The sequence below is a fragment of the Paroedura picta genome, chromosome 7 (assembly GCF_049243985.1).
Source record: "Paroedura picta isolate Pp20150507F chromosome 7, Ppicta_v3.0, whole genome shotgun sequence".
Taxonomy (NCBI): Eukaryota; Metazoa; Chordata; class Lepidosauria; order Squamata; family Gekkonidae; genus Paroedura; species Paroedura picta.
The window spans coordinates 24,977,409-25,002,385 of NC_135375.1; positions in this window are offsets into that span (position 1 = coordinate 24,977,409).

Here is a 24,977-nt window from a genome sequence, read left to right on the forward strand (position 1 = left end):
ATCACTTGGGACTAGAAGGTTTCCTAAATCAGGTTACCTAGAACAGTCATCCTCATCACTAGTGTAATAATTCCACACGACCAACCCAAAACAGAACAGAACTTTATTATAACATAAGCAAATCAGATCTGAACCCTACTATGGCATAGCCAGCCACAGACAGCAACCAACAACAGAAGTAAAAAGTGAAACTAAAGAAAAGGATTTTACCTTAAGGGATCCTGTTAAAATAACTATACCATACAAGGGATTCTACCGTTTTAATAGATTCCATTAGTCTTCCCTTATGATGTATCAGGGCAGTTACTCTTACAGAAATCTGATGCTATGACATCACGGTTGATCCCTTGTCATGGAATCATGAATTATCAGTTTATGCTTAATGGAACCTTCACATACAGAAGAGAATTAACTCTGGGCATGAAATTCAGAGCCTAATCAATAGGCTGTGGTCCTCATTTTGGTACTTACATATGAGCACCCTGAAACATGTTGGAAATGGAATGCTATCCTAGATGACAGGGGAATTTCAATTTATTTTCAGTCTAGAAAAAAAAGGAGACTATCAGAGGGATATGATAGATGTTTATAAAAATATGAATGAGGTTCAGAAAGTGGATAGAAAGAGTTTTTCTTTCCCTGCCAAAATACTAGAACTTGCGGTCTCCCAATAAAGCTGGTGGACAATCCGTTGACTTGCAGGACTTGGGCTTAAGGAAGACATGCATATCTTTCCGCTGGCTTAAACAAGGCCACAGCTTTATTATTTACTCATGGGAATTGCAATCTATGGAATCTGGAGAGCCACAGTTTGGCCACCCCTGCTCTATACCATGTTTCTTGCCTTCCAGAGTAGCTGGTGGGTCATAATGTAAAACAGGATGTTGGGCTAAATAAACCACTGGTCTGATCTGGCAGTGGTCTTCTTTTTTGTGTGTGTGATTTGTCAGAGGAAAGGCAAGTTGTTTACTGACCAGACAGAGGGATGTTCTTTAAGATATAGAATGAAATATGAGAAAATAAGAGAAATTGGCTTAAGAGCAACTGGCAAGTTTTCATCAATATAACTTTAGTTTTCCATGGCCAAAGATGGGTGTGTGAGATGAAAATCTTCAGACTTGGTAATATTTTCAGGACATCTTTAATTGGATCACATCTTGAGCGTGACAACCAAGGGAGTTTGCCCTTTGCCTTTTAACATTCCTAGGAATTCTGATCTATATTCCTGATTGCTATTGATTCTTTTTTTTTTAGATTTCATTAGAAAATCAATAACCGTTGCACATGGTAAAATAGTTTACAAGAACTGCGACATATTGTGATCTTCAGAAAACATACTGAGCTCACTGGAGCCACCCAGGTAGCCAATTAGGAGAAAACATCTATTAAGGAAAAACAGACTGGAGCTATTGACTGCTATTGATTTTCTTAGCCCTGTGAAAAGACAATCAATTAGATAAAGAAGGCTAATGTTACAGCTGCAATTTAATAACCCAGAAAGAAAGGAGGAGGGCCATTGATTCCTGACATGGAATGTTGAAGTTTATTGAAATATACTGAACTTCACCTGCCTTAAAAATAAAGTCCGTTAGAAACAAGAGCTCAAGACTGGGCATTAATGCATGGCCTAGAATTTCAACTACGGGACTGGTCCAATGATGTCAGATCAAAAGAGATGCAGATGAGGCTTCCTCCTCTTCCTCTCCCTTCTCCCCAAAAGGGGAGTTTTTGAAGGAAACACCAGCTCGAGTTTGCATTGTGAATTACTGGAGCTATTGACATAAGTTAATATATCTTAGTGAAGGTTGTCTCTCTCTCTCTCTCTCTCTCTCTCTCTCTCTCTCTCTCTCCCCCACCCTTCATGCCGAGTGCTCCAAGAGTACCACCTGTCATTTTCAAAAAGCAAAGTCAGTTTTGCCAACCAGCCGTGAATGAAAAATAAAGCTTTATATGAAACACAAGGGCATATTATGTGCTATTGTGCGTCGGGCTAAGTGCTAATTTATCTGGCTTGTTCTCTTCAGCAAACACTCACGCAGACACATGAAATAATCCATCTAATTATGTAGCTATTTAGGAGAAAAACAAAGCAAGGTGTTTTTTGTCTAATGCAAAAGGTACCTGACGCAACAATGGCTTTTCTATAGCGGACGCAAAGAATGAAGAGAGCTGTAAAGCTGTAACAATTTTAGAACAAATGCAACTTTTGCCTGTTTTATATTTAGGGACCAGGCCCAGCTGCTTTTTCATAAATAGATGAGTACTTTCATTCAGGATGGTTTTTTTTTTTTCTTTTTTGGGGCTTGTCCCTAATTGTAAATGGACAAATAAGCCCTATGCTTTCCTCACTGTAACATCTGGTGTAAAATACTTTTATCTAGATATTTTCTTTATGCTGTTTTCCCCTATCACTTGTATTTAATCCTTTCTCTCTCATTGTATATATATGGCCCTTTTCTACAGCAGACAGCTGCTATTCACAATAATTGCCAGGGCAGTCAATTATACTTTAAATAGGCCTACTTGAGGGCAAATGGTAGTCTAAATTATACTGAAGATCTGTCGTCTACCAAAAAACTGCCATGCTCAGATCCAAAACCATGGTAAATATTATTGTGACTGATATACAGTATTCCAGATGTAAGCACGGGCTATGTAGATTTATATCAGGAGATACAAATTAACTGTCTCGTGTAGCCCAGGAACATTTTAAAAAATAAATTTGTTTAACAACATGTATTCTTTTTTCCTTTCCTTTCCTTTCTTTCTGCTGAAGCTATAAAGGGACTGCTCAACGGTCTTTTAATACAATTTCCAGTGATATTTTTCTCTGAGGTGTTCTGAGGGGGGAAAAATCAACAAATTTCAATACTCTGGATACATTAATCCACAGAACAATTCAGATATGTAGATTTTGAACTTCAGAGATTGTTGTGATTGGTAGTTTTAGATGCTTTTATTAGTACTATAGTAAAGGAGAAACGTCAGGAAATAAAATTGTTTTAAGCAGTTTACAGTCCACCCAGGTGTACCCATTTTTACGCCTGCCGTTCAGCTCTTCACATCTGAATTTTTCTCCATGTCTCTATTTAATATCCATGTATTAGTTATTATTTTGTTACCCACTTTTTGTGACACGTAAATTTGGAACTTTTGAGGTCAACGAGATGGTCTCTTTGGGATAATGTTTTTAATTTGTTTTTTATTGGGAGTTTTATTGTATAAGGGGCTTGATATTACAACCCACCATGAACCGGCTTGCCAGGAGTGGCGGGAAATAAATAACAATAAAAAGATCATTCCATAATATTATGAAGTGACTAGACACAACAGTGAGCCTCAATCCCATTTTTATCTTTCATTTTTATGATTTACCTCCTTGTTGGCAGAGAAGATGGTTCTTGTTTTTATTTATCTGTTTCATACATTCCTTGTCCAAAGCTGGCTGTGATTAACATTGCATCATCCCCACTAGAGCCAATGATAACTTAAAGATTGTTCTTCTGGGAGAATCAACAACAGTGCCAAGCTAGCATTTCTGCAAGGAATGACTGGTCAGTCTCAAGCAGGGAACATTAGCAGATATGCATCAAAGCGGTTTTGCCATACTGCATTATCAATACAATGCATTGCTGAGTATTATAGGCATGCTGTGATCTGCTCCTTACTTTTTGTTTTTTTTTGCTGTGTACTGAATAAACTGTTGCCACACAGCCATGCAAACCTGCATAAAATGTCAGGGTTCAGTGTGTATAACCTTTGGGCTGAAAGTCTCAAAAGAGCTATCATTGCATTGTGATGTATACTCCCAGTAAACCCCCTTGACCAGGGGGGTTGCAGTAAACATACACACAGAAAAACAAACAGGAGCACCCTGAATGATTTAGTGCAGGGGTAGGCAAACTGTGGCCCTCCAGATGTCCATGGACTACAATTCCCATGAGCCCCTGCCAGCATTTGAGAGTCAGTTTGGTGTAGTGGTTAGGAGTGCGGATTTCTAATCTGCCATGCCGGGTTCGATTCTGCGCTCCCCCACATGCAACCAGCTGGGTGACCTTGGGCTCGCCATGGCACTGATAAAACTGTTCTGACCGGGCAGTGATATCAGGGCTCTCTCAGCCTCACCTACCCCACAGGGTGTCTGTTGTGGGGAGAGGAATGGGAAGGCGACTGTAAGCTGCTTTGAGCCTCCTTCGGGTAGGGAAAAGCGGCATATAAGAACCAACTCTTCTTCTTCTTCTTCGCCCACCCCTGATTTAGTGCTAGAGTGTCATAAATCTGTATGTGGTTTAAATCTGTATGTGGTTTACTCTTGGATTGCCTTGAAGTATCTACCACAATCAGTAGCATTCCATAAATTTGATTCTAGAGCCATATTTCTCAGACCCTTAACCTAGACATTCCCACCAATGTAAGGGAAGAAGGAATGGTATTGTATTGGCACATGCACATTTAGGAAGTAGCAGGCTTTATGTTTTTACTGAATGAATCTAGTCCCAAACCCATAAGAAATGTCCCACTGGATCAGACAAATGGTCCATATATTCCAGCAGCACTAGATCAGTGGCCAGTTTGACACATCCAAGCAAACCAAAATCAGGAAGGTCCTCCCTTGTTGTCCCCACCTCACAAATGGTCCTCACAGTCTCACGTGGCCATTCCAGTTTGCTATCTAAGCGACTGCCCTCTGATAGACCTACCAGAAACTGGCACGGTCCCCCTTTTAAAGCCAAGAGACCACCACCACTGCAAGTCATTCTATATCAATGGTGTATAGTGGGAAGCAATTTGCATTGCTTGAAACATCTTGAAACTATGGTCAATCAATGCTACTTATCTGTCATTGCAAGAAAAAGGAGAACCAATGCAAATGTTACGAAAAAGGGTTTGAATGGATAAGACAATGTATTGGATTTTCAACAGGTACAAGGCAGAAAAGGAACTCCTTTTGAGTCTTGAAAAGGCTATTCTGGGATTGTAGGATTCATGGGAACAAAAAGACATGCAGAATTAGACAACAGTATAAAGGGGAATCAGGTGAGCATGTCCGTTTCTTCTTATACCAGTAGAAAAAAACATAGAATCTTTTTCAAGGAAAGTTACAATACCACTCTATTCCACATTGGTCAGACCACATCTGGAATATTGTATCCAGTTCTAGGTGCCACAGTTCAAAAAGGATATTTACAAGTTGGAATGTTTTCAGAGGAGGGTGACTAGGATGGTCGGGGGGTTGGAATCCATGCCTTATAAGGAGAGGTTGAGATAATTGGTTATGCAGACCTAGGAGAAGAGGTGAGCAAGGGGCAATATGATCACTGAGAGCCAGTTTGGTGTAGTGGTTAGGAGTGCGGACTTCTAATCCAGCATGCCAGGTTCGATTCTGCACTCCCCCACATGCAACCAGCTGGGTGACCTTGGGCTTGCCACAGCACTGATAAAGCTGTTCTGACCGAGAAGTGGTATCAGGGCTCTCTCAGCCTCACCCACCCCACAGGGTGTCTGTTGTGGGGAGAGGGAAGGGAAGGCGACTGTAAGCTGTTTTGAGCCTCCTTCGGGTAGAGAAAAGCAGCATATAAGAATCAACTCTTCTTCTTCCTCTACTGTGTTTAATTACATAAAAGGTTTACATGATGAAGAGGGGAGCCAACATGTTTACTGCAGCTTTTGAGACAAGGACTAGGAGCAATTGGTTTAAATTACAGGAAAGGAGGTTCCTTTCGAAATAATTATTCGAAATAATTTTTTTGATGGTGAGGGATGTTTGTAGATGGAATATGCTGTCTTGGAGGAAGTCTCCGTTGGAAATTTTTAGGAGGAGATTGGATGAGTGCCTGTCAGGAGTGTGTGTTCTTTAAGTCCTGGAGAAGGTGGATGGCTAGACTCAATGGCTCATTGTGGTCTCTTCCAGCTCTGTGTGATTCTGAGATTCTGAATCTGGTGGGATGTACTCCCATATGCATCAACATCACTCTCAGATGTTTATAAAAACCAATACTTTTATAGTAAAGAGAATAATAAAACCAAAGATTAATCGTAATGCAGTCAGGAATACAATAATGGACTGAAAGCTCTTAATGGCATAGCAAGTTTATTTCTAGTTTGGTTCATAGACTTCTGGTCTAGTTTCTGTGCTGACCTTATTATCCTGCACTCAGAAGCACAGCCTACACAAGTTGAAGAGAGAGAAGTATGCCGTTTTGACCAATATCCCCTTCTCATTTCAGCCTCCTGTACTTTATTTATCTGGAACACTTCAATGCTGTCTCTCCAGGTGGTTTACAAAATAAAACCTCATAAAAAAACATAAAACATCATAACAATGAATAAACTGCCCTTCCAACACAGTGGAGCATACAACACAAAACTATGATTTCTTTTGTTTCGTGAGGGTCCCTCCGGCCCTTTGAAACGGTCCTTGAGACAAGAACCAGATTTCTGAGGGAAATGGGAAGATGGGGGGGGGGGGGGAGAGATTTTTCTCCCTGATTCCTTCCGTCAACTTACCTTCATGCCTGAACAAATATATTAATGAAATTCAGTAATACCCCTTTTTATATCTTAAGCACCAGGAGTTAAACATATCCCTTGTATTCCTTCTAAAAAGATGTCAACTAACAAGCTGATTTTTGCTACCAATCCTGGGTCGGACATAATGCTAAAGGTTTTTAAGCTACCTGGAAAGGTTCTTGTTTTCTTTGAATTATGCTGGCAATATTATTGAAAGTATGTTCAAAAGCTATTAAGCAAATAATGCTGGCTGTTTCTCTTCAGTGTTTGCTGGGTCCCAAGCCTCTGTCATTCATACTTAAGGCATTCAGTGCTCAGCAGTAATAATTTTATACAAATAACTGAATCCTGTGTAAATATGTAAATGTGGATCACCTGGTCTTGTTTTTCTCCAATTAAACTGACTTTTGTATGTCAAAGAAGTTACTCAGCTAAGGTTGCCAACTCTGGATTGGGAAATTCTTGGAGATTTGGGATTGGTGTCCAGACAGAGCCTCAGTGGGTCATAATGTTGCCACCTACACTAGGAAGCAGTCATTTCCCTCAGTTAAATGGGTCTCTGCAGTCTTGAAAACAGCTGTATTTCCAGAAGATCCCCAGCCTCCACCTGGAGGTTGGCTAGCCTACATGATCATAGATAGCTGGAAAAGTTATTTAAAGGATGTACATCATAAGTCCCAGGATGTCTCATTTTCTGACCACCCACTCCAGATGTCAACACTTTATCTCCTTTCCCCAAACTGCTGCCTTCCCCCAGTCCTGCAGTTCAGTTGCCCATGATCATTCCCTGAAACTTTGACTTTTTCTTGTGACCGCTGTATATCCACAGATATAAGTATATAGCAGTAGAGTTCAACTGCTGAAGAAAGGGACATTTCAGCAGTGGATAAATAAACCAGGACATTTCTTTAGCTAATACTACTACAGTTTAGCTTACGTTAACTCTTTGCTGAGTGCATTGACTTAATCACCAACCATTAAAGAGTTTCAGAATTTTTTTTAAAAAACCTGGATGCCTTGTTCTTATTTTTGTTGATTTTAATATAAGACATCACATGACTTGTTTGGAGATTTTTACTTCAGGGGTAAAATATTGTTAATCTCAGATTTGCAGAATCCTAGCTCCATTGGGTAAACTAGAATATCTACATATGAGCTAGCACATGGCTATTGGAGAACAGAATGTCTACAACTAAGAAATAACATCATTGGCTGATGGCTGGTTTATTCATGGAGAACATGGAGCATATGACATGGGCCCTGGGCCTCCAGGAGTCCTGCATGGTGCCTTCTCCTCCATGGATCTCTCCTCCCCCCCCCTTTCCCTCTTTAAGGACACTCAGAGTGACAGCCCTTTCCACTGGGGGGGGGCTCTGCCCCAAAGCTGGCTGCTTCCACCACAATTGTACTCTGCTAGGGCCCCACAGATCTTTAAATTGGCTCTGGTGCTATGGGTCCCACCAAACCTTAAACACGTCCTGCACTGGCTTCGTCACAAGCATTCACATGAACGACGGATGCTGTTCTAGAGTGTACATTTACCAAGTTTTTGGAACTGCGTAGTAACTTAATGCTATCTGCTGTCAGCCAAACATAACATTTGCTAAACAGTAAAACCATTCTCTAATTTTGCATCTTGTTCTCTCTCATATCATGGAAATCTGCAGAATAAAAAGAGCAACTGAGAAATGCACTGTTTCTCAAAAAAAAACAAAAAACAAAAATAACACCCCAAAACACAGATAATGTTTAATTTTTAAAAGTGTATTTAAGCAAGAGCAAGGCTTTCTACCATCCACCCTCTTCGATGTTGTGACCCATAACTTAATTTAGATACATTTTTAATGACTGCAGTAAAAAAAATCATATCTTTTATAAGATGATGTTTTGCAAGCTCTTTTCATGATTTGACAGTTTTGACAGACATTATTGATTTGGCCAGCAACTGGGGCTAACTAGAAGGGGACAATGTGACAGTTTTATGTAACAAAAGGCAGAGCGTTGTGTCAGCCGAACTAAACGTTGTACAAAGTGACAGCAGGACAAAACCGCCTTTCAGACTTAATTTTCTGCTTCATTTTCCCCCCCTCCACCATCAATACACAAGGCAATGCAATAGGTGACACAAATTAGCAGGATAGAACGAAAGGTCTATCTTCCGTTCTGCTACTACACTTGACTTCTTTCCGCAATTATTATTATTTTTGATATAAAAAAAGAGAGAAGAAGAATGAAAACTAAAGAAGAGCGGCTTATAGTAATCAAGCTACCCCTATAGGAGAAAATATATCCCTTATCAAGATGCTTTATATATTTCTCCTAGGTGGCTTTTGGGAAAAGATGAAAAGGAGAGGGGGGGGGAGAACACAAGAAGTCCCCCATCTGCTAGGTCATGCCTACGAGACACATTCTGTCAAGTCTTAAAAGCAACCACAGCTCTGCCTGTGGGATACCTATAATTATTATGTGGTTCGGCCTCGTGCCTGCTGTAGCTCATTGTTCCGCTAACACAAGCCTGAATGAGAACACTGGCTCCAGGCTGTGAGTTGATAAAGTGCAACTTTTCGATTTTGCTCCTCGAAAGGCTCTGGCATTGTGTGGAAGCCATGAGTGACATCTTTGGCCTTGCATTGGGCTGAGCAGATTGAATCTGTCACACTGAGTTAAACAATGACGAGGGGACATAACCTTAGCAGGGCCTGTCATTTTTTCCTAGTAATTCAATCTACATTTAATCAATGAAAGTAATTTCTTGTTTGTTTAAGTCTCATATTCAGGGGATCTTGAGGATTCTAAAGTAGCACACCTTCACCCTGACCTTCTCCCCTTCTTGAACTTGGGCTAGTATATCAAAGGCGGAAGGGATCAGAAGAAATGGTATGCTAAAGTGCCTAGGAGTTATTTTGCTACTGAGTGTGATTGTCTACCTTTATAGGAGGTGTTTATATCTACCTCTCTATCCGTATCAACCAGTCCAACAGGTTTAGTGGGCAACTGCATTGAGCAGTGAATACCCATTAAGAAAAGATTGTGGGAAATTATAATCGGAGCCCATGGAAAAGACGCCTCTATCCACTGCCGAGGGCACTGGCGTAAAGACCTCCTGTCCCGTCTTTGCTTCAAGTCATCACGGTTATTGAAAGTAGCCAGTCGTGACTTACGCAAGTTCAAGGACTTTATTGATCGGTTGTGCTGGCCTTAATCAAAATCTGTCTTCCATTCCACTCCTAGTGATTAAATAAGTCTAAGAGAGTCTGACATTAAGTCCCTGATTCCTTATTGGCTCCCAGCAAAGGCAGCACTCAGCGTTTTCCAACCTGACAGTTGGCAAACAGAAAGTCAGAAAGGGAAGGGAAAGTTGGGGGGTAGCAGAATGTGGAGGAGTCTTGATTAAATCTATATCAGTCATGTAGTTAATCTATATAAATGTCATGTAAGAGTAGGAATGCAATTAGGGGTATTCCGTGGCTTTGAATTAAGCTTCTTTCATTCTTTGTGCCAATTTGGGGGCCTGCGTGGGAAGACACTGCAAAGTTAAATCACAGACTTCCATAAAACTGCCTTTTAAAAACAATTTGACATTTAAAGTTATTCTCATTGAAAATGTGCAATGTATACTGCAGCGATAAGATACTGGGCTGGATCCAGCCTGTCTTTTCACTCAGTACATTTTATTCTCTGTATTACAGTCTCCATCTCATGTGCAGGATCCACAATTCCAGTATGACATTCTACAGTGGTCAAAGAGACATCTCCCATCCTTTTTCAAAAACCAATAAGATGGCAGGATCTAATTCTTCATTTTGGAGGTGGTACAGCTTTCCCATGGAGGATGTGCCACCCCAGTTTCACATGGGCCTATTATGTACGGCCGCTGAAACAGCGGCATGGAGAATGTGGAGGAGGAAGAAGCGAAGCAAACAGCTTATGCATGGGACGGAACGCAACGGCGGCAAAACCCAGAGTATCTGATTATGCACACGGCTACTCTGGAGCTGCTTCTGGTTGCACCCTGGTCCCGGGAAGCTCCACTTTCTTCCGCATCTCACTAACGCGGCTTTTTTGGCGGCACACATTGACTCTGCGCCCGGTTGCCGTCTGCAACGTGCATAATTAGTGATTTTAGCCACCGCCATTCTACCCCGAATGCAGACCTTCGACTCCGTGCATAATGGGCCATGGAGAGGCATTTTCCATTCACTCCTTTATGCAAGCATTGAATTTCATCACAGAAAGTTCTACTCACAGTAAGCATATTATTTTAGAGTTGGTGATAAATGAAGGCATGGAGAAGAACATACTTTGTTCACCTGTTACCTGAGCCATGATTTTATTGAGTGATCTGAGTCCCTATCTGGGGCCAATACTGGCCTCCTGCAAAAATTGCCTTGCCCTGGATAGCCTAGGCAAAGTTTGATCTTGTCAAATCTTGGAAGCTAAGCAGGGATGACTGTGATTAGTATCTGCATAGGAGACTGTCTTCCCAGTTTTACTTATTATTTTTGTGGTTGTTGTTGTTGTTGAATTTGTTACCCGCTGCTATCAGCAAACCGTCTCATGGTGGGTTACAGAATAAAACCCCACATAACAATTATATTGACCCCATTAAAAATATAACTCACCCCCCAGTGGTGAAAAAACTATCTTCCCACCTCCCAACTAACTAATCCCCACACAGTATATCATGGGGCATCAACAAATGATGATGGTTCAACCCAGTGATGGTCTAGCTAATACAGAAACTTCCAGAGTCTCTCTCCTGTAGGGACCCATGATCTTCCGTGCTATAGTCTCAACCATAAACATGGTGGAAGAGCTCCATTTTTCAGGCCCTGTGGAATGCAGAAAGCTCCTGCAGGGCCCTCAGCTCTTCTGGGAGCATACTCTACAAGGTTGGGACCACGACCGAGAATGCCCTGGCCGTTGTCAAGTCCAGGGCTTCCCAGGGGCTAGGAATCATCAGCAAGTTGGAACCCACAGAGTGTGAAGCCCTGCAGGGGGCATAGGGCATAAGGTGGTATCTCAGATATGTGTGTCCCAGACTGCAAAGGGCCTTAAAGGTCAAAACCAAAACCTTGAACCTAATCTGGACTACAACTAGTAACCAATACAGCTGCTTTAGTATAGGCTGGATATGAGACCTCCAAGATGTTCTAATTAAGACCCTAGCTGCTGCATTTTGCACCAGCTGCAACTTCCGGTTCAGAAACAAGGGCAAGCCCACATAGAGCATTATGCCATTTTAGTTGGTCTCAAGAATAGGAATTACATGACTTTGTTTTTGGACCAATGGAGCCACATAGCTTTTAATACCAATTTGGCAGCTATTCTGGGCCTTTGCTGTATGGTTTCAGTAAGCGGCAATTAGGATGGATGGTGAGGGGAGAAAGGGATTCGTGAAGAGTCATCATCCAACCAGAACAATTTCCCAGTGTTGCCACCAAACACTGGATCCAACAGTAATTTTTGCAGATGGAAGGCATTTCTGTCATAAGGGTGGGATATTCCTAGCCCACTGAAGAGTGTAATATTCCCTGAAATGCTGCTCCTGGAGGACCCAAAACAACAGGGTGAGAATGAACTCAGGGTCTGCACTGTAATGGGGAAATCAGCAAAAGTCACCTGATATCGACTGCTGGATCTTTCTATTTAGTGCTTTCCGGCATTGATATGTCACAAGGAACATACTTTCCTCCTACAACATGATACTTAGATGCTTCTCCCCTACTCCTGACTGCCAAGATTGGGGAAAATGCTGGAAATACTGATGGGTGGAAAGGATATAGTGGCTCAGAGTTAACTTCCCTCCTCACATGTGCTCTTCCCTAACCACCCATGCTCTTGAGTGTCTTGGGGAAAAAAGGAAGAGCTAATTTCTTCAAACACCATTGTTTTTAGAACTCCCTATGTCCTCCCTGATGGAGGAAAAGATGCAAGCTGAGAGCAGGAGCTGCATCAAACAGCACATGCTATCAGTCCTAAATAAATTGGGATAATTCTCTTGCTGGAATTGGAATTCAGGCAGAGGGAAGAGCAAATCTAAGGCCCCATGAAAGGATGGAAAAGGCCAAAATTGTTTAGCCTCATTAGTAGCATTTCCACTGGTGAGCTCTTTACTATGTGTAGGAACTTAGAAGCTTACCATCTAGGGAAAGTGTTTATTATTTAATTCTGTACCATCTCTGTAAATGCAGGACTAGTGTTTCTGCTGCAGCGTCATGCCCATTAAGGTCATGTTTGTTGCTATCCCATCCTTAGTGTCAATCCTCTGGCCACAGATTTCAGCATTTGGTCCCCAGACAGTTGACTTTGTGCTCATACCTTCCAGTCATACAGTTATATCTAAGTAGGGTTCCTCTACGACTGAATGGCTGACAACAACAACAAGGGTTCTTCTCTCCTCCTGTCACATCTAAGCAAGGTTGGCCCCAGCTAGTATTTGGATGGGAGACCCCCAAGAAACACTTGGAGTCATACCTCCAAGGAACATTTTGCAGAGGTAGGCAATGCAGAGGTAGGCAATGGCTAATTACCTCTGAATATCCCTTGCCAGGCAATCCTAGGATCTCCTGCACATGCCATAAATAAATCCTCTCTTCTGACTCCCAGAGTTTGGCAGAGAGAATTCCCCCCCCCTGAACAAATAAAGTTGCCTTGTACTTAATCATACCAGTGATCCATGAATAAAAGGGTTTTTTTATACTCCGCTTTTTACTACCCAAAGTAAGTCCCAAAGTGGCTTACAAGTGCCTACCCTTCCACTCCCCATAACAGATGCCCTGTGAGGTAGGTGAGGTTGAGAGAGCTCTGAGAAAACTGTGACTTCCCCAAGGTCACTCAGTTAGCTACATGTGGAGGAGTGGGGAATCAAACCTGGTTCTCCAGATTAAAGGCCTCCACTCTTAACCATGTCATTAACAGGTTCTCAAGGGCAGTAATGTTTACTCAGGTTGGTAGCATCTCTCCCTGGTCACAGGTAGAAGATCCTCCATCTGCTCCTTTGAACTGAAGGTGACAGGAATTGAGCCTGGGACTTTTTGCAGGCCAAACAGATGCTCAGCCATGAGATGCTTTCCCCTATAAGGGGCCATACCCTTAATCCTTGCTAACAGAATTACACTTGAACATTTCACCCCAATAAAAGTACTGGGGCATTGGAGTGCGGTGGTGGGGTTCTACCTGCAACTGATTCCCATTGAAACACATGTCCAAATGACTTCATTAATATTCAACAATAAAGAAGCAAACTCGGCTTTTTAAAAAGAAATGTAACTCTGACTTTTAAAAAACTTTTCTGTACCCTCCCCCAGAACTATAGTAGATGTCTTTTGACTATAAGGAGCTATTGAACTAATACACAACCCAACGAAGCCGCCTTGGTGGCCCTGATCAGGTCGAAAGGTGGGATATAAATCTTGAAAATCAATAAATAAAACAAATGATTAAGTCGAAAGCTCAAGGTTTTGTTTAGGCTCTAGCTCAAGTTCAAGAGGGCAGAAGGATACTTCTTCAAAGACGCTAGCTAAGCAATGTCAAGGCAAGTGCAATTGGCTTAAATCCTGCTGTTCCATTTACCTGAACTGAAGGCTGCACAGCACACTTGGGCAGCACATTTGACTGCAAGATTCTGCACAGATTGTCCCACGTAGGATATTTAGGGGAAATACTGTGTTTCCCCAAACAATGCTGCAGTACAGTGTTCTCTTTGTACAAACTTCAAAACTATTTACAACAGGTGGAACACTGATAAAGAAAGGGGGAGGAGAGAGAGAGAGAGAGAGGAAGGAAGTAAGAGGAAGGAAGGAAGGAAGGAAGGAAGGAAGGAAGGAAGGGGAAGGAAGGAAGGAAGGAAGGAAGGAAGGAAGGAAGGAAGGAGAGCTGGCTGTGGTTCTACCAGCGTATTTCCCCATAATATTGCAGTACTTCTACGGATGTAAATGTTTTTTCTTTTCTTTTTTTTTTAATAAGAAAATGTGAATGTCTCAGACTTTTATCTCCATCCTGATTGTGGCTCAGCCCAGATGTGTGGGAAATGTTTAGGGCTCCATTATGTTTCTCTCCCCCTCCCTTTTTTCTTGGTTTGCTATGGGGGGGGGGTGGAATCCCATCCTGTTCTAAAATCACGTTAATCATAGATTACTGCACATGCTGCAAGATGTAGTTGTGGGGGTGAGATGGGTGCTAGATGGCAAGCCAGCGGTATCACCTTCTCTGTTGACAGTGCTGATTATTATCAGGAACAATAGATAGTTAAAAAGATGCATTTAGCTTTTTTGTGATAACAAAGAGCCTTTGGAATAAGGCGGATGAATGAATTACAGCACTTTTCAGTAATAACAAGGACATAATTTTAGGGCTTCTAAATGCACTATCAATTAATACTGTGCAGGCTCAGGAGCTTGCATAGACATATATTTCTTCACTGCTCCTAACAATAAAAAGTTAGAATTGTAGGGTTGGAAAGGGGGGTGGGAGTAAATCATTCCTCTGTTCCTGTCAATCCCAGCTGACTGGCATATGATGCAGGATAATATGGCATACCAAAAGGAGCAAGAAGGGCTAGCAACTTGACTTTGCCGAGCCATAACCATGATTGTATCTTATTCCTAGCAAAACAGCAACAATACAATCCAAGAAATATATCCGCAGGGCAGAGTGGATGGGAAATCCATCTCTGCCCACAACCTGCATATATTCATTCAACATTCTATGTGCAGATTACATGTGAGTAACTGTACGCATAGAAGATTTTCTCCACATGGTTGGGAACCCTGATATTTTTATTATGCTACCGGACTGCACTTGAACTGCGTACAAACAGTTGCACATGTGCACCAGTGCCTAGAGCCACAATCCTGATTTCTCTCTTGCTCATGACTTGCAGTCATTCTACATTGCATCTGGGAAAGGGCTAATAAATTTGCCATTGTTTGTAATGCAGTCCTCCAGCCTGCTTCAATTCTGGATCCTTTGACGCCTCCAATCCTTGACAATAACCTCTGGCTTCTGATCAGAGCTTCATAGTTTCCCTTCCAAACAAAAGGCATTTCTCCACATTGCCCGAGAAATCCTCCTCATTCTACTGGTGACCCAATTCTCTATGACTGCCTGACTTCAGCACACCACACGGATTGTGGCTATGAATAGGACAGCGGCAGGAGACTAATTACACCAGCAGTCATGGAAATTACATGGTGAATTTGCATTGGCTGTGTTTGCCTCCCCGTTCTGTTGTTTTCATGTGAACATTGAAGATTTGAATGTGGATGGTTGGATGGCAGGACAAGCGGTGAGAGAAAAGATCCCTGGCTATTTTGTGGAACTGAGGTGGCCATCCTGTGAATGGGAGGAAGGAAGGAAGGAAGGAAGGAAGGAAGGAGGAAGGAAGGAAGGAAGGAAGGAAGGAGGGAGGGAGGGAGGGAGGGAGGAAGGAAGGAAGATACTCAATTCCTGCCAGTTCAGCACATAGTCTCTTCTTCACTTGCAAAAATCACACACTCTTGACTATTTTTGAATATTGAATATGTCTGTGCTAAAAAGCTGGAAAATATCAGACTTTTGTCCCACCACATTATTTTTTGGGCTGACTCTCTCTCCCCACCCTCTGCAGTTTGCCATATGTCTAACGTTTAAAGAAGTCACAATGCTTTCACAGTATCGTATAACTATACGGTGATTCGTTGTCTCTTGAGGCTGCATGATTTCACACTAATTTGTGGCAGAGGGAGGCAGACCCTCTGGATATGAAGGCATTCATGCATGCTTGTCCTTGCACTGTCTTGTGCTTTCACCTGTGTGCGTGTAGAAGGGAAAGCAAGACCCATTCATTCTTTATGTGTTCCCTTTGAATGTGAATTTATTCATTTCAGACGGTTAATTCAACATAGGTTTCCTTATGGATATGCTCAAAGGATCTACCAAGGTCTCAGAGCCCCACTGTCCATCCCTGCGATTTAAATGGGCCAAATGAGCGGTGGCCCAATCATGATTCAATCACAATTCAGCCAGTTTAAATACCTCCCCCTACTTTCCTAGGCAGTGCCTGAGAAGAGAGGGGGGGGGGGAGCCTGCAAAACAGCTGATAATGACAGATACACCAAGCCCTTTAAATGCCCTCCCTGTGAGGTTTGGGAAGGCATGTAAAGGGTTTGGCATGCCTGTCATTATCAGTTGATTGACAGGTGCTCTCTCTCTCCCCCTCCCCCTTCTCGGGCAGAGAAAATACTCTCCTCTGTGAAGAAGCTTGTACACAGAAAAGAAACACTACACTTTTGGGATTCAACTGGATCCGTTACAGGTCATTAACGTGATTCGGTTCTGGGCCAATCTGAAATGGTACTATTTCTTTTTTGTGCACATGCCTGGCCTGGTGCTCAGAATAGGTCAAGATTTAAAGTGAGCCAACTCCAAATTTAATACTCACGTAGAAAATTTCTTTCATGACTTTCTGCCCTCTTTATGGCATAGATAGTGGCTGAAATAAGAGTCCAGTGACAGGACAGGAGCTCTTTTGAGTCACTGCTCAGTTCTTCAGATACATTCAAATGCTGGATCATGGAAATTTGGTTGATGACGTTTACTTGGATTTTAGTAAAGTTTTTGACAAGGTTCCCCATGATGTTCTGATGGATAAGTTGAAAGACTGCAATCTGGATTTTCAGATAGTTAGGTGGATAAGGAAATGGTTAGAGAACCGCACTCAAAGAGTTGTTGTCAATGGTGTTTCATCAGACTGGAGAGAGGTGAGTAGCGGGGTACCTCAGGCTTCGGTGCTTGGCCAGGTACTTTTAAACATATTTATTAATGATCTAGATGAGGGGGTGGAGGGACTACTCATCAAGTTTACAGATGACACCAAATTGGGAGGACTGGCAAATACTCCGGAAGATAGAGACAGAGTTCAATGAGATCTGAACACAATGGAAAAATGGGCAAATGAGAACAAGATGCAATTTAATAAAGATAAGTGTAAAGTTCTGCATCTGGGTCAGAAAAATGAAAAGCATGCCTACTGGATGGGGGATAAGCTTCTAGGTAACACTGTGTGTGAACGAGACCTTGGGGTACTTGTGGATTGTAAACTAAACATGAGCAGGCTGTGTGATGCAGCGGTAAAAAAGGTGAATGCCATTTTGGCTGTATCAACAGGGGCATCACATCAAAATAACAAGATGTCATAGTCCCATTGTACACGGCGCTGGTCAGACCACACCTGGAGTACTGTGTGCAGTTCTGGAGGTCTCACTTCAAGAAGGACGTAGATAAAATCGAAAGGGTACAGAGGAGAGCGACGAAGATGATCTGGGGCTAAGGGACCAAGCCCTATGAAGATAGGTTGAGGGACTTGGGAGTGTTCAGCCTGGAGAAAAGGATGTTGAGAGGGGACATGATAACCCTCTTTAAGTATTTGAAAGGTTGTCACTTGGAGGAGGGCAGGATGCTGTTTCTGTTGGCTGCAGAGGAGAGGACACGCAGTAATGGGTTTAAACTTCAAGTACAACGATATAGGCTAGATATCAGGGGAAAAAAATTCACAGTCAGAGTAGTTCAGCAGTGGAATAGGCTGCCTAAACAGGTGGTGAGCTCCCCCTCACTGTCAGTCTTCAAGCAAAGGTTGGATACACACTTTTCTTGGATGCTTTAGGATGGTTAGGGCTGATCCTGCGTTGAGCAGGGGGTTGGACTAGATGGCCTGTATGGCCCCTTCCAACTCTATGATTCTATGATTCTATGAAATGAGTAGCCGTGTTGGTCTGAAGCAGCTCAATAAAATCAGTGCAAGCACTCGAAAGCTCACGCCTTGAATAAATCTTTGTTGGTCTTAAAGGTGCTCCTGGACTTTCGTTTTCTTCAGATACAGTGACTCTTGAATGCTCATATTTATTTATTTGTTTGTTTGTTTATTTTTGTTTATTTATTTATTTATTTTTGCACGTATATACCGCTGTTCCCAGTTGGGCTCATGGTGGTTTACAAAGATAAAATGATAAAATACAATTGTTGTTGTTTTCAGGTGCGAAGTCGTGTCCGACCCATCGCGACCCCATGGCCTTCCTGTCCTCTACCATTCCCCGGAGTCCATTTAAAATACAATTCCCCTTAATAAAAATGTTACTATAAATACCAATGTTAAAATCAAAATAAGGCAGCAGGTGAACCACTGTTGACTAACTATTCCCCTCGTTCAGCCGGGGACAACATCCTGCTGTTCTCCTACTGAGAGTGAGGCCTCAGATCTTACAGATCTCTTAGTCTTTAAGGTTCTACTGGACTCTTGCTCTTTTCTGCTGCTACAGACAGACTAACATGGCTACCCACCTTGATCTATTACCATTTAAAACAATATACAGTACAGGGATGATATGGTTGTGCTAAAAGGAGAAGAAACCAGAGACATCACCACCCACAGTTATTCAAAGACTATTCCGATTTATTAAATAACGTCTACAGCTTCTTTTGGAAAGTTAATTGTCAGTTCCAGGATGAGAAATTCGTAGAGATATGGCCTTTGGAGAGGGCAGCGTTGGGGAGAGGAGGGACCTCTGCAAGGTATAATGCCATTCATTCAAACCTTGAATGCTGCGATTTTTTTCTCTCCTGGATAAATGACCTCAGTTGTCTGTATGTCAGTTGTAGTGGTGAACTGGCCCAGGGGGGATAAAGAGCAGAAACATGCCCAAATCCTTATCCATGGTTCCTCTATATATTTGTGAAACAGCCTGGGGGGTGGAACGTGTCCGGGGTGTTTGAGTAGGAAAAGGGCCAATCAGGGTGCAGCCAGCTTTGCTGCACCCTGATTGGCCCTGCCCCTACAGCTCCCACCCTCCTTCCCTGAGGCTAGCCACTTTGCTCTCAGACACCTGAGAGAGACACACAGAGACACAAACTGCAAACCAGCCCTGATTACCTGCTATGGCTCCTGCTGTGAGGGCGAGAGACAGACAGACAGACAGACAGAGACAAACTGCCAACAAGCCTTGATTCCCTGCTAGGATCCCTGATTACCTGCTATGGCTCCTGCTGCCAGAGAGCGAGATCTGCGCCTGCCAGTGTCCCCGGGTCCTAGCGCCCATTGCATTCCTGATTGCAATGGGGTTTCTTGCTAGTAAATTAATAACTCAAGACTGAAAAGCTTAGTGTTGTGTGTGTGTATGTGTACACTTCTTACTGATGAAGAAAGACTTTTAAAACTAATTTGTCTATGAAGGCTGAAAAACGCTTCTTCCATTCTTACATTGTTTTCTAGCGAGTTCATGAGATTACCATTGTAATTCAGCAGCGATCCAACATGCACCAGACTGGGTAACCTCTCATGTATCTAAGCAGATGCAGCTGGAATGGAAGCAGATGGAAGGGAAAATTCAATTAACATTTCCCCCCCTCTAGTGCCATTTTCTAAGAATGAAAGAAAACCTCCAGGATTGAAACTAAGCTCTTAATTTAATTTTTGAAAGGAAAAAAAAATACATTCACCATATCTTTTACCATTTTTATTGGCCATTAGAGTTTACCATCACCGTGGTGGTGTGCCTGTTGGCTTTTATAAATAAACAACTACTCTAGAAAGCTTAAAAAAAAATAAAACCCTTGCCAAAGCATGAGAGATTGTCAGACCCTGCCTTATACGTAGTTGTATAAATACCCTGATCTGAACTAGCATAAATGTAATAAACCCTGAGGCATGCTGGGACAGTTCTGTTCAAAATACTGTGCATGTAGACCACATTCAGATATCAGGACAATCTATCATGTTTGACATGCTTTCATCCTCCTTTTTGTCCCATAGTGAGCTTGACTGAATGATCCCTAGAATCATTCAATCAAAATTCTGGTTTGTTTTGGTCTGAATGCTGGCATCTGGACAAAAGAAAATAATAGAATCACAGAGTTGGAAGGGAGCTCCAGGGTCATCTAGTCCAACCCCTTGCAGAATGTAGGAAATGGCCATAAGAGCCAAGCACCTACACAATCTCTTCTGTCCACCCACTTACAAACTGCCTTAGTCTGTTTCTTCCTTGGGTGGTTTTGAGTTCCAGATTCTCTGTGAAGAAAGGACCTCCCATTTGTCAAAAAGGTGTACTTGGATTTCCTGGCCAAATCCTGGCCAAACTAGAAAGCTTTCAGTTATAATCTGTGCACAAAAAAGAGGTAAGAGAGGAGAAGGAAAATGCAAGCTTGGCAAACTAGCTATCGTCCTGCCCATAAGCAGAGATTTGCTATGACGTCCGAATGACTCACATTACAGACTGTCAGTCAGACATACACAGACCAAGGTGCACAAAAGTTTATACTTTGAATAAAACTATGTTAGTCTTAAAAATGCCACTGGTCTCAGGCTTTGTTTTGCTGCTTCAGACCAACACGGCTACTCACCTGGACCTATCGGACATACACAGTTACTGGTATTGTTGACAAGAATACAGTGTCCCCCCTTTGCACAAACCATTCTTATCACATAATGTGGTATCTCTGCTGGCTAAATCTAGGTATTTTTAAGTGCAGAAATTCAAACCCAGCACAGTATTAGTTCTAAAGGCAGTTTTTACAATCCATGCTTTCCCTTCATTTTCCTTGACCTGCGCCCTTCGAGTCTTGATTTCCAGTATTCAGTTCCGTTGTTAAATCCACCTGTTCTAGTTCACTTATGTTTAAGCATAAACTGTAATTGGCTGCCATACTTCCATACGAACAATGCCTGTCCACCCTACCTATCTTTATTGCATTATATCAGAGAGATAATCAGCATAGCTTGTTCTAGAGGGGGAGAAAAACCCATTAGACTCGGAAGATTGCTCTCAGAGGAGTTGCAATACCTCTCTTATAGTGCTTCTTCTACATCAGGGAAATAAAGATGTACTCCCTTAACTCCTAATTAGCTTAAAAGCACATAAAGTGCATCTTGGTCAGGTACACCCTTATACTACCTCTTGGAGGTGCGAACACAATAAGTATGAAAATAAACAGGGCTATAAAAACAATAACAACAAACCCGTACAGCACTAAAATCTTTTTTGGAAATATCAGATATTGCTTTGTTATATATCTGGATTGTCAATTGTTTCCACGCTGGAAACATGACGAGAGACCTCCGAAACCTGAATCCCAAAATAATTTATGTTGGAAGATACAAAAAAAAAAAAACCTTTTGCATTTTACCTAAATGATGATGAGTTTTGTGGACATCACTTCCTATGGATAAGGGGGGAGTTCAGGCAACACCAGATCTGACTTTATCTCACAAAATCATTAATGGGGGATGCATCATTTAAAGAGGAACATACTGTAAAGAGGAACATACTGTAAAGTCATGTCAGAAACCTAATCAGTTTATTTTATATTCATGTATATTTGAATGAACCATGTTGATTGGCTGTTTCCCCACTGTCATTATGCTATTTATGTGGGTGTGTATTTGTGTGTATAAATTCTCAAGTGTGTCTACTTAAACTGAAACCGTATTTTATTTTAATATTTCTATGCTGTCTTTCCACTCATACAGGTTCCACAAAACAAACATTAAAACATTTCAACAGTAAAACATCATCTTTCCATATAACATTTAACCATACTGGTAGAAGACTGACTTCCTAACACACAAGGCAATTGGTTCATAGCCTTGAAGAAAAAGCAGGATCTTGAGAGGAATATTTAGGAACTAGAGGCAAAGTGTTAGCGCAGACACCTGCACTGTGACCTTCCTGGGTTCTTCCTCCCACTCAATCTTGAGATTCAGAAGAAGAAGAAGAGTTGGTTCTTATATGCCGCTTTTCCCTACCCGAAGGAGGCTCAAAGAGGCTTACAGTCGCCTTCCCATTCCTCTCCCCACAACAGATACCCTGTGGGGTGGGTGAGGCTGAGAGAGCCCTGATATCACTGCCCGGTCAGAACAGCTTTCTCAGTGCCGTGGCGAGCCCAAGGTCACCCAGCTGGCTGCATGTGGGGGAGTGCAGAATCGAACCTGGCATGCCAGATTAGAAGTCCGCGCTCCTAACCACTACACCAAACTGGCTCTCAGTGTGGTGAAGGGGTTAAAGAGTACCAGACTCTTCTCAAGAGATGGGTGTGGTTCCTGACTCCTCCATATGCAGCCAGCTGGGTTGCCAACCTCCAGGTGGGGGCCTAGAGATCTTCAGGAATAACAGGGCCAGATAGTCTGAGGAGCCATGACATATAAATCAAATAAATAAATAAAAGTAAACTAATCTTCAAGGATGACGGAGAACTGATCTAGAAGGAAGTAAGTAGTCAGTCAGTCAGTCAGTCAGTCAGTCAGTCAGTCAAGAAAGAAAGAAAGAAAGATAGAAAGAAAGAAAGAAAGAAAGAAAGAAAGAAAGAAAGAAAGAAAGAAAGAAAGAAAGAAAGAAAGAAAGAAAGAAAGAAGGGGAGGGAAGGAAGACATCAGTTCTCCTGGAGAAAACAACTGCTTTGGAGGGCCACCATCCATCCTACCCTCCCATATAGTGGTCACTACTGTACCCACCTTGTCATCCAACCCCACATCAAATGCTTAGATTTGAGTTTTTCCTTCTGGAATTCATGGTAATGACCTGAAACAGAGATATGTACATGTATTTTCATTGTAGGAATTTTGAAGTGCACTGGGGAAGACCGATAGGACAAACTTATCTAACCCTCTCTTCTAGTGGCAAAGCAAAAGAAAGGGTACATTTGATACCCCCTCCTGTGCCATGGAGCATTTGTTTATGAGAGTCTCCCAACCCTCAGCAGAGGATTTTGGGTGTATGCTGGTGGGGAGGCTAGGATAGGAATCGGTAGGGAGGCTCTGCCATTTGGCAAGCTGCTCCTGCTCACATAATATTCAACTTCCTGCAGTGTGTGCTTGCCAACTGTGTTAAAACAAGGGATAGAGACTAATTCAAAGGGGAAGGAAATTACATAACACTCTTGAAGTTTCCAAAGGCCCTACTTTCTTGTGGTAAATTGATGCCCTTGTTTGTAAGGTGGAAATGTGGAACAAGAAAACAAGCCCTTGGGACTAGAAATCGGTTACATAACGTAGCTTCTATTCTCAGAAGGATGAAGATCTACGTTTCTTTTGTATTTGGCTATCCTTTGATGTCTATCTCCAGCTTGCCCATAAAGAAATTGCACTCAGTGTTTTTATACAACTGTGGCTAATATGCTAAAAAGCATTTTTGTCCTCCAGATGAACTGGAACCCGACCTGCTTGGAAAATCTCGTTTTGTGACAGGAAGTCTTACCTCAGGCTGTTTCTGGCCTAACACTATAATTTTCATTCACAATAGCAAAGCAGAAGTTTATCTGCTTTCCATAAACCTTGCTTAGCATGGCTGTAGCTACACACACACACGACTGAAATGCTTTAAGGTCGTTCCTTACTATGTTTTGGGTGAAGTTATATATGAGGAAATGGAACAAACTGAAGAAAAAATGTGTTGACAATTTTTCCGAAGGAAGTAGCACACGGGTGGCTGAGGTACAGAGATTCCTCATGGCATTTGTCATTTAAAATGTGCCGTCTCCTGAAAGAGATCCAGCAGAGCCACATTCTAGTCAGATTACTGCAACGTGCTCCACATCAGGCGGCCTTTGAAGGTTGTACAGAAGCTTTAACTTGCATATCACACAGATGAAAAATGGCTTATAAGTGCTGGCAGAATTTAAATATGCAAAGTAGCAGAGCACCGGCTGCTTAAAGAATAAATAGCTTTACTAAGAACAACTTTGAGAGAGAGAGAGAGAGAGAGAGAGAGAGAGAGAGAGAGAGAGAGAGAGAGACCTAGCAATCTGACTGATTAACTGCTGCTCTTCCTCTGAAAGCAAACAGGGAGGAAGTGTGCTCAGAGGGGCAGGAAGTCTCCAATTGAGCCAATCAGGACACAGGAGTGGATTGTTTGAAAAGTATCAGGAAGTTCCTAGATCTTAATATGCTAACTACACATGTCCTCTGATGCCCCCTGTAGGATATTCTTCATAAGCTGTTGAATCATGCACACTAGGTGTGTGCAATTTGGTTTGATCTGACCAAAAGTACCCAAAACAGCCTTGTTCGGGGGCATGTATTCGCCAAATCCAGTCTGAATCGCCATTTCTCAATAAGTTCAAATGGCCAGATCAACCTTGTTTGAATAGCCAAAGTGCTATTCAGCGTGATCCAGTGATTCAACCAGATCATCCTTTAAAGGGAAACAGAAAGGGGGGGGGAGGAAGTTCCCCATTTTGTCTTCCCCAGTCTATGGGGGGAGTGGGTGTTCGAGGTAGAAGCACCAAGCTTGTAGCATAGCTGCAAGAAGCTCTTCTCAGACGAACCCCTTCTTTGGGTGCCCCTAGGATTTATGAGATTGGAGAGGTTCCCACAGCTATTCTGCAAGTTTGCAGAATTTGCTCAACCCCCCTCCCAGAGTACAGGAAAGATTTAAAGGGGAAATCCCCATAGATTGACAGTGTAGTTTTGATTTGGACAAATCCATTTGGACCTAATCAAA